The sequence below is a fragment of the Rosa rugosa genome, chromosome 5 (assembly GCF_958449725.1).
Source record: "Rosa rugosa chromosome 5, drRosRugo1.1, whole genome shotgun sequence".
Lineage (NCBI taxonomy): Eukaryota > Viridiplantae > Streptophyta > Magnoliopsida > Rosales > Rosaceae > Rosa > Rosa rugosa.
The window spans coordinates 55,597,995-55,612,616 of NC_084824.1; the positions used below are offsets into that span (position 1 = coordinate 55,597,995).

The following is a 14,622-nucleotide window of genomic DNA, read 5'->3' on the forward strand; positions in this document are numbered from 1 at the left end:
CCAGGGTCAGCGAGTTATCCTCACTAGCAGGTCTTTTGCCTGCACTACGAATTACAACAGGTTTGCGTACCTTGCTTGTCTCAGCTCCTCCAAACAGAGACCTACCAACAGGCGGGAGAACTGGGGAGGTAATACCCTGAAAGTGAAACATTCCATCCTTGAACTGATTCCCTTGAAAACCCAAAAAAGAACTATTGAGCTCCAGCTTGCGCGCTGCTGGTGGTGGAGCAGTTGTAGTCGCTGGTGCAACAGCTTCAACGTTACAGGCCTCCCCATCATGATATACACGATGGCATGCCTTGCAAATATTTGTCCACTAGATTTTCAAAGAAGAAGTAGACCTCTTGCTCAACTCCTTTGGCAAACTTTAGGGTTTTTTGCACAAAGAAAGGCTTCCAAAATTGCATGAGAAACCCTAACCCTAATTGTTTAGCTCCGACCTGGTTTAGCTAGCAAACAGTCTATTTTCTGATGCGCGAGCTTGCCAACACCGAGGGTGTAGTCGTCGGGGTGTTCCTTGACCTGACTTCTTCTCAAACTCTGTGGACGAGGAAAGCACCAACCTCGTCACAAGGTTCTTTTCTATGCCCTACGGATAAGGACTTTTGTTGTGATCTCTTGCGTCACCTAGTCGATACTCAACGTTGTAGGTTGAGCAGAGCAATCACCGGGAAGTAGGAAAAAGCATGGGGTTTGTTAAAGCATTACTTTAGCTTCGCTGGGTTGCTAGGGCGTTACCCTGGTTTCGCTAGTTCAACTGACGTTGAGAGTAGGTTGCTCCGGAGAGACTTTGGATAATCTGTGCGATTAATTGATTGAGAGGTTGTCCATTGTTGACCCTTGAAACCTGGTATTTATACCTAGGGTTTCGGTAGTTCCTTTCCATAGAAGGATTATTGATTGAAGATTCCTAATTGATCTCTGCTGCTTGAATCCTATAAGGGCTCGTTTTCCTCATGGACTCTGGAATGAGCGAAACTGTAACCCAAAATCGAGTAGACTTATTTTTGGGCCGCAGGTATCAGCCCACCACTCGCAATCCTCTTGAGGATATTGCCAAAAATATTTTTGGGCTCAAACATTACCCTCCGGAGCTCGAGATCAGGCCTGTGAATACTGTAACTGATCAAAGAAGGCTTTAAACGACTGGACTATGACTGAAACAAGGCCATTGATGAGGGTTAGTGGCTGCGCAACTGCAAAACGTCTTTTCGTCGCATCGTTTCCCTCACAAAAATCCCTTATTTAAATCTCGACGCGAATGTCTAGGTCAGTCACATCAGAAACCCTTTTGCAGTCTCTCTAAACCCAGAAATTTCTTCCTTTTCCAAATTCTCCACCTCCTTCAAAACCCAGAAATGACCCTAAAGAAAGTCGTCATCGATCAAGAGGAAGAACTCAACGAGAAGGCTGCCCACGTATGGGGCACAAGAATGGGCGTTATGTGCCTATCTAGCACATCGGTGGAGAGACCTTTCCTTTCCGTTCTCGCTGATCAGCAGGCCAGACTGGGTCCTACTCCCCGGTCCCCCTTCTTGGCTAATGTTGTGGTCCACTATGGGCTTCCTATTCACAATCTGATTCCGTTTATCCGCCATACTCCTGGCGATTTCACAAGTTGGGTCCAGAAGCATCACAAGGTCCTGGTAGGGTATTGGCTGTCCGTCAACGGGGATGAGACAACCTGGTTCCACGAGGTCAGAGAGAGGGATCTGACGCTGAAATGTGGTGGGCATCACCGATGCCATCGTTTTGTGCTTCAATCTCCCCTCTGGCGTCAACCGTACTCCTCTGGCCGCCGCGTTTTGTCTCTAGAATACCTCCAGCAACACTCTTGACTTTTGGTTCGGGCAGATGGGCATCATATTGCTCGACATCCTTACCATCACAGGGTTGCCCATTGACTATAAGCCCTACATGCATGTCCAATTTGATAGCGTTGAGTTTCCTCTGCGAATGCAGCAAGAGGGTCGCAATGTCTACAACAAGTCCTACCAGACTTGGCGAAATCACTATCACGCCCGGCACGAGGAGACCGGGGGTATCGCCTTCCTCAAGTATTGGCTCTGTAAGTTTATTTTTTGTACTTCTGAAAACAAGCCCACTGGTACTTGGACATCTTAAGCCACTGCCCTTTACAATGGCCGCCGAGTCAACCTTGGGCAACCTGCTCTGGGTTCGCTTTATCAAGCCCTTTTTCTGGTCACCATGCACCTTTTCGAGACTAGCATTTCTAGCCCACTTTGGATTTTGGATTTGGATTTCTGGCTACAAATCTACTTTGACAATTTTCGCAGACCAGACGTTCCTTCTGTCCCCCCAAACCACTTGGTTTTGGGACGATGGCTTTGCAGTGATGAAAAATACACCTCCCCACCATATTCTGAATGCTTCTCCTATCTCTACCTCCTACATGAATTGCCAGAATTAGACCTAGTATTAAGTAGGAGATATCCGCCCCCGCGTCAGAATGAGTTCCTACCCCAGGGCCAAAATCATAGCGAAAGAGCCCTCCTGGCCTTCCGCCGCGCCATCTCCTGTTCAGACATAAGGCTGACAGCGGACGAATTAAGTTACGAGCTTTACACTCCTAACCATTTCGCTCGCCAACTTAGGCTGGCACAGATGATACCCTTCCCGCTCTACAATTCCATCAACTATTATACTTCATGGCGAAGGGTTGGCCTCCGGGCAGGCGCTACTCCGCCCCAAAGTGGCCTCACTTTGATGACCCTGCCTCCTTGGGCTGATGATTTGCAACCCATTGATGGGGTTGACTAGGCATACGCAGGGTGGTGGGAGAAAGTGTCTGTCAACTGTTGGGCTCTCCCTGATGATGAAATATTTGCCCAGATCTTCCGTTTCTTGGGCTACCTTTGTGGAGCAGACCAGTTGGTTATCGCTCGATTCCCTGTGCAGGGTGAGGCGTGGGGCTCACCCTGCACAGGCTGGAGTGGTGGTTCGCGACGAGCCTCACCCAGTGGTAAGCTACTTCATTTGTCTTTCATTGCTTTTGTGTATTTTAATTCTCCACATATAGTTCTTACTCAATTACTTTTGCAGCGAGTTAGCACCAGGAGCAGAGATGCGCCGCCACCACCTAGCGGCAGGCGAGGTGGTTCTTCGACCGCGGCCACTGGCCAGGCCGCGGAACAGAAAGCCATAGCGGAGGAGCCCGCTGTTGATGAGTCGTTAGATGACGAAGATCCTGCTGAGGTAGAGTTTTATGCTTTTCGCAAACTCTGGGTCTGAAATCCCTTTTGATTTCAAATTCTAATAGCAAACTTTTCACAGGCCGCTGCAGCCCAAGCCTCGAAAAGAAGTCGTCCTGACCCAACCGATGAAAGTTGGGAAGACGGTGAACCCGTGGAGTCACGACTGGTAAGTTTTAACTTTCACCCTTCATGCCTGTAGAATTGATCTCATATAAAACTTATCATGTCTTGATTATTCAGGTTCGCAAAGGAGAGTTGGTCCCTCTAGTCAGGGTGAAGCAAGTCCTTCCACTGATGTTGAAGAGGGGGACCCCTTGCCGGTCTAAATGGAACCGGTGGTCACCTTTGCTCAACCTTTGTTTGGGGAGCCTTTTCCCGTTATGCCAGCCGCGAGCCATGCTTTTGGCTACAGTCCGCCTGCGAGCGAAGGCGAGGAGCAATCCCCCTTGGCTGCTGAGATAGGCCAAGTTGAAGTTAGAGCTCAGGAAAAAGCAGAGCCGGAAGTTCAGAATGAACCGGCTGAGGTAGGCAAGCAGCGAGCAATCGAGGTAAGCTTATCTGCCATTAACCCTTCCTATCTCAGATTTCAATTCTTCAACTTTTGACATCGCGTCTTCTAAGGTCAAAGCCATGTTCGCACTGAAGAAGTGGCCATACACGTTGAGAAGGTTGTCGGCGAGGGCCACCTTGATCAAGTCCTGGAGGATGAAGCGACTAGCGACTAGCGACCATGCCCCCCTTGCCCCCCCAAGTGAATGAGGTTGAGGTTGAAATTGGCCCTGAGCAAGCGGTTGAAGAAGCAGTCTAGGCCCAGCCTCCGGTAGCCCCAATTTTCGAACAGGTTGTTCAACCTCAAGCTCCTCCTGCTGGGCCATCCAGGCTGGAAAGGCTAGCCCGGATCTTAGAAGTCGCGCCCCATGGGGCCGTTGAAGAAGCCAAGGAGGTCCTTTGCGAGCTTCTAGGTTATAATCTGCTGGAGGCCCGTGCGCTTGCGCAAGCCTAGGAAGCTGTTCGAGTGCTTCATTGAGACGCTGCTATCAGCGAAGCCCAACTCGGCTCGCTTGAAAATATGTTGGGGCTCATCCTGGCCTCTGCAAACAAAGAGCCTCCTCGGAAGCACAAGTTAGGACTGTTAAGTTGCAACATCAGACCCTTGCTCGCCAGATGGAGGAGTTGCGGGGCTCATTGGATGAACGGGCCTTTAGATTGCGAGAATTGGAACTCGAGGAGGCGCTCCTCGAGTCTCAAATCCAGAGTCTTCAGGCCCTGTTGGCTGCTGTAAAGGTCAGGATTGTGCATGAAGAGGCCCAGTTGGAGTAACCCTTGGCTGCTTCTGAAGAACTTGTTTTGACTCATGCTCAGGAGCTAGTTCAAGAGGCCCAAACTGCCGCTTACTTGGCCTACTATTGCGTGGATGATCTGTGTCTGAGGCTAAGTTACGCAGCACGGAGGCTTTAGGCCCATAGATATTAGGCCCTTTTTGTAATCTGAACACATTTTGTCCAATAATATAATATAATATCTATTTATTTCAATTTATTATTGTTATTTATTTGGCCCACTTGCTGGCCCAATAATCCTTTTCGTCTCCATAGTTATTAAGAATTTCAAGTTTATTCACATTAACTGCGCGTGGGGCGGTTTTGAAAATGATAATCTCGAAATTAAGCGGTTACCTCATTGAAAACCGCTAAGTCTTCCACACGTCATTAATCGGCCTTCATTTATGAGATTATGGCATTTACGCTTATCGATGGCGTTGATCATGACTCCTCAACGGTCCATCCAAGGGTCGAGGCCACTCGCTCTGGCCCTATAAATAGGTGCATTTGGGAATGGAAAAAATCAAAAGAGAACCTAACTCAGAAAATGGCATTCCAAGCTTTGCTTATCTTCCTTCTTCTCCAGAAATCTTCCCCCTATGAAATCATCTTCCCCCTTATGGCAAAATCTCAAGCCTAAGGTAGGCCTTATGTCTTAATCTCAGGCAGCCTCATGTCTTTGGCTTACGAAAGTCTGGATGGAATGTATCCGACTTTGGCAGATGCTAAAGAACATGAGGTGCTCACGCATGAGGAAATCCTTCGAGGGCGCAAGCCTTCTTTGGTATCCCTCATGCTGAGCGAATTGGAGAAGTGTAGGGGACCTCCCAAAGGTCTCCCGCTCTTCTTCAGGGCTTTTCCTTTGGGGATCGAACTTTGATTTTGTCCCCTTGATGGAAGGGCAACTTGGCGGCTGCGATTTTCTGAAGTCCTTTCTTAGCACAGAATCTCAACAAAGGAGTGCTATCAAGGATGGACTGCAGGAAGGAATGTGGGTTCAAGCATGGCCTTTCCCACCCTTCGCGTACAGACGATAGCAACTGCCAAGGTTCAAGAGGGTGTAGAGGCCGAATCTGATGTTCAGTTCCTTCGCTGCCTCCTCTTGAAGATTCAGAAGACTTAAAAGTTTGTAATTTAGCCAATTTTGGCCTTGTAAATTTGCGAATTGTATTGCTCTTAGCCGCAAAGCCACTTTATGAATACAATTGCATTTTTTTTCTTTTAACTTTGAGCCTTTTGAATATTATTGAATACAATGAGGCCTCAATTATAGGCCTTAATCCATTATTCAACACATTTGTCAAATAAATAAACTTCAATGAATTGCAAAAAATAAGTTCTTTAATTTTTGCCTTTGTTAATTAGGCCACTAATCTATTTACAACATTTGGCCCAACACACCGAGCCACTTAACAGAAAATTAAAAAAAAAAAAAAAATACTCCAAAATTTGATCAAACTTAACCTTAAAGGCCACAGAATTGAATGCCCAGTATAGTATAGTGTTGCCCCCTAGTCTTGCGAAGCGAGATGAATACAGTAAAGTGGGGCCTCTAGACTAGGCTCTAAAGTAGGCCTCGTCAACGGGCCGGGCCGGGCCTAATTACATTTTTAAATAGTCACGGGCCGGGCTTCATTGTAAATCAACGGATCCAAGCCCGTCCATATAAGGCGGGCCTTGCGGGCTTTTACGGGCCAGGCCGGGTAGCCCACCTTTTTACGGGCCGGGCCGGGCTTTTCTATAATGCGAGTCTCAGACCATTTTATTGTGCAATATTTAGCCTCGTCCACATTGCCACAACAACTAATTTTACTCAACCTCATTCAACTAATTGATAAGGTCTTGGGCTGAAATGGATACATCTCAAGTCATATTAAGGATGCTATTTTTTTCCTTTTAAAGTTTTAAGGGGTTTGGAACCTAGCCGAACTAGGAGACTCATCCCCACGCCCGTTTTAATGTACTGAAATAAAAAGACAGAATACAAAGTGTCCCAATTTACAACTGAGAACGAAAGCAAATTATTAATACAATTTCTATGAGTTTATCTAATTAGGCATATTGTCTTCCATTCAGACTTGGTATCATTGAGGCTCACACTTAGAATCTGCCTGCAGCCCTGCATAATTGGTAAAGCCCTGCAAAAAATTCTTGAAATGAGCCACTTATTTGTAATGCACGGACTACACAGAATAACCAAAACTCCAGTTTTATTTCTACTTGGGCATAAAGTTGAACATGCTTATTACAAATATCTAATCTGCAAGTTTTAGTAAAAGCAAGCAACTCACAGTTTCAAATGAACCAATTCAAGCTTTAAAACTACCCACTATAGTCTAACTTTAGATAAAGTTTGTATGTAAAAGCATCCTAAGAATTGTTAAGGATCCAATTACTATTTTCCATATAAACTGCAAGTCTGCAAACTGCAACTTACTGACCTTGAAAATTTAAGGCTGCAGATTGGTTGATAACTCATGGGATTCAGCTGATCTTGGTACCTACCCATTTAAATAAAGAATTAAAAAACCAGAAAACATGTTTTGCTAAACTGAAAATAAAAAAATAGAAGCAATGAAGTAGCCAAAACAATATACCTGTTCAAGCTAAATCCCTCCCATCCTATGAAATAAATGAATAAAAAGTAGCAAATTTTCTATGCAGTGATCATAGAACCCCACCAAACATCACTATAGGACAAAATTATCTGAAGGAAATTATAACTTTGGTACATTCAGAGCAACTTACAAACAACCTCCAATCTAGTAACCAAGCACCCGAAAACAGAATAGCTGCCCCCACTATTAATTTCAATCCACCGAGTCCTAGAAACTTCTGGGTTTCAAGGACCAACAGTAGTTTCGTACCAACGCAAACTGGAGATGGGTATTGTCTAGTTCTAACAGAATCTTTGTATATATGAAGACATAACATTCCATATCAGGCAACCCAAACATAATTCTTCATACCAAATTGGTGAGCAATCGAAACAACAGAATCACAACGAGAAAATCTAAGACAGAGTACGATATATTTCGTAACTGAACTGCTAGATTGAATTTTCCAATCATTCAACAAAAGAGCATTCAGCTTACTGATCAATGAGGGTGAAATCAGCGTTGAATTGCAGATTTTTTGCAAGAAGCGAGCCAGCAACGCCGCCTCCGATCACCACCACTCGTTTTCTCTCTCCACCAGCCAACTCCATCTCTGTTTCTTCTTATCAATATGGAGGTTTAGGTCGAGAGGAGGTATGGAGGTTTAGGTCGAGAGGAGGCTGAGGAGCTATGGAGGTTTAGGTCGAGATCTGAGAATCTGAGTCGTCGAGAGGAGGCTGAGGAGCTATGGAGGTTTAGGTCGAGATCTGAGACTCTGAGTCGTCGAGAGGAGGCTGAGGAGGTATGGAGGTTTGGGTGGAGAGGAGGCTGATCAGGTATGGAGGTTTAGGTCGAGTCGTCGAGAGGAGGCTGAGGAGCTATGGAGGTTTAGGTCGAGAGGAGGCTGATCAGGTATGGAGGTTTAGGTCGAGGGGAGGCTGATCCGGTATGGAGGTTTAGGTCGAGTCGTCGAGAGGAGCTATGGAGGTATGGATATTTAGATCTGAGACTCTGAGTGACTGAGTCGTCGAGAGGAGGCTGCGGCTTGAGGCCTTGAGAAACAGAGAATGAGAGAAAGTGATAAATTTTAGGACTTGTTTAGGTTTAGGTCATTGTCTCACAGCTGGTATCCAACGGTAGGATTGAAACGGACGGATCCAACGGTAGGATTAGAAAACGGTAACTTCACAGTTTTCTAAAAACATATATATAATTTTACATAATTTAAATATAAATCCATATTTATATATCATACACTCCAAAGAGCAACCCATATCAATTCAAAGAAAATGAAAAAACCGACCGTTTGATGAGTTTATTACAATAAATTATGAGTGTGGTAAAAAATTTAGCCAATTTCACCATATTTTCGAATCCGATCGAATTGGTCAACCGTAGTCACTTATATGTTTTCTTGGTTGACCGATGGCGTGACAACCGCAAAACGTGCTTATTTTTTCACATCACGTTTGTATATATTCCATCGATGGATGTGCGTGGACATAAGATAAAAAAAATTAATTTTAATTACAAACACATTGGCCTATACCAATTTTCTTCCTAAAGTTGTATGACTTATACATTGCATTTAAATTGTTTAGGTTCATTCTAAAGCAACCATGAAGTGGAAAATGAATTCGGAGAAATCAACCGCTCGATGGAGAGATTGTAATGTTTTATGGTGTTTGTAGAAAATCTAGCCAATTTGGTTATCGTTTCGAATTCGATCAACTAGGTCAAACGTAGTTACTCTTATAAACCTATATTTATATATCGTACACTCCAAAGAGTTGCCCTATCAATTCAAAGAAAATGAAAAAACCGACCGTTGGATGAGTTTATTATAATAAATTATGAGTGTGGTAAAAAATTTAGCCAATTTCACCATATTTTCGAATCCGATCGAATTGGTCAACCGTAGTCACTTATATGTTTTCTTGGTTGACCGATGGCATGACAACCGCGAAACGTGCTTATTTTTTCACATCACGTTTGTATATATTCCATCGATGGATGTGCGTGGACATAAGATAAAAAAAATTAATTTTAATTACAAACACATTGGCCTATACCAATTTTCTTCCTAAAGTTGTATGACTTATACATTGCATTTAAATTGTTTAGGTTCATTCTAAAGCAACCATGAAGTGGAAAATGAATTCGGAGAAACCAACCGCTCGATTGAGATATTGTAATGTTTTATGGTGTTTGTAGAAAATCTAGCCAATTTGGTTATCGTTTCGATCAACTAGGTCAAACGTAGTTACTCTTATAAACCTATATTTATATATCATACACTCCAAAGAGTTGCCCTATCAATTCAAAGAAAATGGAAAAACCGACCGTTGGATGAGTTTATTACAATAAATTATGAGTGTGGTAAAAAATTTAGTCAATTTCACCATATTTTCGAATCCGATCGAATTGGTCAACCGATATTTAGAATATATATATGCACATATTTTATATAGAAGTATAATAGTATAAGAACTTCCACATATGACATATATATCTATATATATATATAAACACACACACACACACACACACATATATATATATATATATATATATATATATATCTCTCTCTCTCTCTCTCTCTCTCTCTCTCTCTCTATATATATATATATATATATATATATATATATATATAAACACACACACACACACACACATATATATATATATATATATATAGAATCATTCTCAGGTGCGGATATCCGCACCTAAGAAAAAAGGTGCGGATTTCCATTTTTTCCCCACTTTCCGATCACATTTTCACATCTTAGCCGTTCAGTTTTTAGGTCCTAATGTATAGATCATCCCTACAAAATTTCAGCCAAATTGGTGATCGTTAAGGCATCCAAAACTGCAATTTACACGAACGGACCGAATCTGCCGAACCGGAACCGTTCGTATACATTGTTGTAAATTGCAGTTTTGGATGCCTTAACGATCACCAATTTGGCTGAAATTTTGCAGAGGTGATCTATACATTAGGACCTAAAAACTGAACGGTTAAGATGTGAAAATATGATCGGAAAGTGGGTCAAAACTGGAAATCCGCAGTTTTTCATGGTTATATTTGTTCTTCATGGTTCTTCAAGCAGATTCCCAGTAGATATGTACAGATCATGTATCAATTCCTACAAGGAGTTCACGAAGGGAGTTAAAGTGTTTCTTTCATTTATACAACAAAACAAACAATTATAAGTGATTAGCAAGTAATATGAATTCAAAATGTTGCATTTACTTGTAGATCTAGAATCGATGAAGGATTAGCTCTGGTCTTGATTTTTGGCACCAAGTAAATTCAAGGTACTACCATCTCCTTCTGGGTTAAATCTGTCTTCACTTGAAAGATAAACTTCTGTAACCCAAATTGAACAGATGTTATCAAGGCTCACCCAATTTAATCACAAGAAAGAAATAGCGAAGGGGCAAATTGAAAACTTTTCCCAAAAATTGAGTCTTGATTACCCAAAAATCACAATCAAAGTGAAAAATTGAAAACTTTGCCTTACCTGCAGAAAATTAGCTTTGATTCAATCCAAAGCATCAAAAAATTTTCATAAGACAACAGTGAATACACCCACGATTAATCATACCTCAGATGAAAAACTCGATTCATTGTTGGGTTTCCATAGCAAGGCCTGACCACACCTTTTGTTGAGTGAGGTCGTGAGGAGGTGAGAGGCAATCAAACGCAGCTCCACAGTAGTCTCGCTGCTGAAGGGTTTTGAATGAAATTGGGGATCTTGGACTAGAGATGATAGGCAATACAATTAGGCATAACCCATACAAAATTGGAACACTGAAACATTAGAGATGATATCAAAAGTTCCTAGATAAGAAAGCAACACTGAAACAAAGAACTAAAATCAAAGACTACTACTTTTACTATTACTCTCAGATACATTGGCAGCACTTGCAATTCTGAGCCAGAGAATATCGATCCGCTCACTCCTTTCCAATCGACCCATTAATAGTCGATCCTTTCATCTCTCCCTTGGGGTTGAGCGCTGTCCTCAAAATACATGAACACTCCATCCTTTTGGCGACATGGCTTCCGCTGACGGACAACCACGGCCGGCAGGACCTTCTTCCTCAGATTCAGTTTTCCCTACATCACGGTGGCCATGATCATGTCGCGCAAGCCGACGACAAATGGTTGAGACGCCTCTTGATCCCTTTTACCGATATAATGTAGAGGATTGATTCACTGGATGATGGATTGATGACTTCGGTGAGTTAAAGCCTTCAAGGTAGGCCTTATCAACGGGCCGGGCCTTACTCCATTTTTAAATAGTAGCGGGCCGGGCTTTATTGTAAATTGAATGATCCAAGCCCATCCATTTAATGCGGGCCTCGCGGGCTTTTTCGGGCCGGGCCGGGCTAAGCCTTGCGGGCTTTTTTGGGGCGGGCCTTGCGGGCTTTATTTACAAATAAATCTTTAAAGATAATATTTTTTATAAACTTATATTTATATATCATACACTCCAAAGAGCAACCTCTATCAACTTAAATAAAATGAAAAAACCGACCGTTGGATGAGATTATTATAATAAATTATGAACGTGGTAAAAAATTTAGCCAATTTCACCATATTTTCGAATCCGATCGAATTAGTCAACCGTCGTCACTTGTATGTTTTCTTGGTTGACCGATGGCATGACGAACGCGAAACATGCTTATTTTTTCACATCACGTCTGTAAATATTCCATCGATGGATGTGCGTAGACATAAGATAAAAATTTCAATTTTAATTACAAAGAAGTTTACCTATATCAATTTGCCTCCAAAAGTTGTATGACTTGTATATTGCATTTAAATTGTTGAGGTTCATTCTAAAGCAACCATGAAGTGGAAAATGAATTTAGAGAAATCAACCGCTCGATTGAGAGATTGTAATGTTTTATGGTGATTGTAAAAAATTCAGCTAATTTGATTCTCGTTTCGAATTCGATCAACTAGGTCAAATTTAGTTACTCTTATAAACCTATATTTATATATCATACACTCCAAAGAGCAACCTCTATAAATTCAAATAAAATGAAAAAACCGACCGGTGGATGTGATTATTATAATAAATTATGAGTGTGGTAAAAAATTTAGCCAATTTCACCATATTTTCGAATCCGATCGAATTGGTCAACCGTTGTCACTTGTATGTCTTCTTGGTTGACCGATGACATAACGACTGCAAAACGTGTTTATTTTTTCACATCACGTATGTAAATATTCAGTCAATGGATGTGTGTGGACATAACATAAAATTTTCAATTTTAATTACAAATACGTTGGCCTATACCAATTTGCCTCCTAAAGTTGTATGACTTATACATTGCATTTAAATTGTTGAGGTCCATTCTAAAGCAACCATGAAGTGGAAGATGAATTTGGAGAAACCAACCGCTTGATGGAGAGATTGTAATGTTTTATGGTGGTTGTGAAAAATCCAGCCAATTTAGTTCTCGTTTCGAATTCGATCAACTATGTCAAACTTAGTTACTCTTATAAACCTATATTTATATATCATACACTCCAAAGAGCAACCTCTATAAATTCAAATAAAATGAAAAAACCGACCGGTGGATGTGATTATTACAATAAATTATGAGTGTGGTAAAAAAATTAGCCAATTTCACCATATTTTCGAATTCGATCGAAGTGGTCAACCGTTGTCACTTGTATGTCTTCTTGGTTGACCGATGACATGACGACCACGAAACGTGCTTATTTTTTCACATCACGTATATAAATTTTCAGTCAATGGATGTGCATGGACATAAGATAAAAATTTCAATTTTAATTACAAATACGTTGGCCTATACCAATTTGCCTCCTAAAGTTGTATGACTTATACATTGCATTTAAATTGTTGAGGTCCATTCTAAAGCAACCATAAAGTGGAAGATAAATTTGAAGAAACCAACCGCTTGATGGAGAGATTGTAATGTTTTATGGTGGTTGTAAAAAATCCAGCCAATTTAGTTCTCGTTTCGAATTCGATCAACTAGGTCAAACTTAGTTACTCTTATAAACCTATATTTATATATCATACACTCCAAAGAGCAACCTCTATAAATTCAAATAAAATGAAAAAACCGACCGTTAGATGTGATTATTACAATAAATTACGAGTGTGGTAAAAAAATTAGTCAACTTCACCATATTTTCGATTCTGATCGAAGTGGTCAACCGTTGTCACTTGTTTTTTAGAATATATATGCACATGAGAACTTCCACACACACACACACACACACACACATATCTATATCTATATATATATAAACACACACACACATATCTATTATATATATATATATAAACACACACACACACACACATATCTATTTTACACATATATATATAAAAACACACACACACACACACACACACATATATATATATATATATATATATATATATATATATATATATATATAAACACACACACACATATCTATTATATATATATATAAACACACACACACATATCTATTATATATATATATAAACACACACACACATATCTATTATATATATATATATATAAACACACACACACACACACACACACACACACACACATATATATATATATATATAATAGTTTACGGGCTTTTACGGGCCGGGCTAGTGGGCTTTTACGGGCCGGGCCTAGCGGGCTTTTGGCGGGCCGGGCCGGGTTTTTGCGGGCTTTTTGGCGGGCCTCCATCGGCCCACCGAGGCGGGCTTTTGTGGGCTTTTTGACCGGCCGGGCCGGCGGGCCTCCATCGGCCCACTTGATCCGCGGGCTTTTTGATGAGGCCTACTTCAAGGAGAAGCGAAGAAGATGCAAGTGTGGGAGGCTTGAAGAGAGAGGAGAGGGATGAGAGAAAAAGAAACGAATATACTTAATTTTCAATGGGCATTGTCAGATTAAAGTACAACAACAAAATATTAAAAAATTTACTGACCACGATTATAAGCAATCGTGGGACAATGTCTCACCCACAATACTAGACAGATCAGACCAGGGTTGATTTGGTCATTTACCGTCCGATTGAAATCAGACGGTTGACAGCTCTCATCCCAGATCTCATCACTTAGCTGTCAACCGTCCGATTGAAATCAGACGGTAAGTGACCAAATTATCCCTGGTCAGTAGCTGACCAGGTGAACGGGATCCCAATACTAGATACCAACTACATCCCACTCCAAACAGTGAAAGCTCCAACAATTGTTTAATTTGTGGCAAAACAAACGTGGCCTTTGCTCATAATTGTTGTAGTGTGAGCGAGCGTGGCAAGACTAAGTTTTCCCCCTGACCTTGGCGAATGAGTAGTTGGCGGGTCCTTGAATTCCCAAACACTGGGATAATACTTTCTCAAGTATCTGCCATTGATGGGATTGCGATAAATATCGCCGTCTAAGTCCTTGAGATAAAAAGCCCCTTTTTCCAAGATCTTGTGAATAACATAAGGGGCTTCCCATCTTGGGT

The 14,622-nt window shown here is 41.6% G+C and overlaps 1 long non-coding RNA gene across 1 annotated transcript; it reads right to left on the reverse strand.

The window, feature by feature from the left end:
• Nucleotides 1-10,124: 10,124 nt before the first annotated feature.
• Nucleotides 10,125-11,389, reverse strand: LOC133707896 (uncharacterized). Its single transcript, XR_009845396.1, has 3 exons — nt 10,743-11,389; nt 10,388-10,504; nt 10,125-10,280 (listed from the first exon to the last, which is right to left on the reverse strand). It is a non-coding gene; the product is annotated as an uncharacterized LOC133707896 (long non-coding RNA).
• Nucleotides 11,390-14,622: the final 3,233 nt, after the last annotated feature.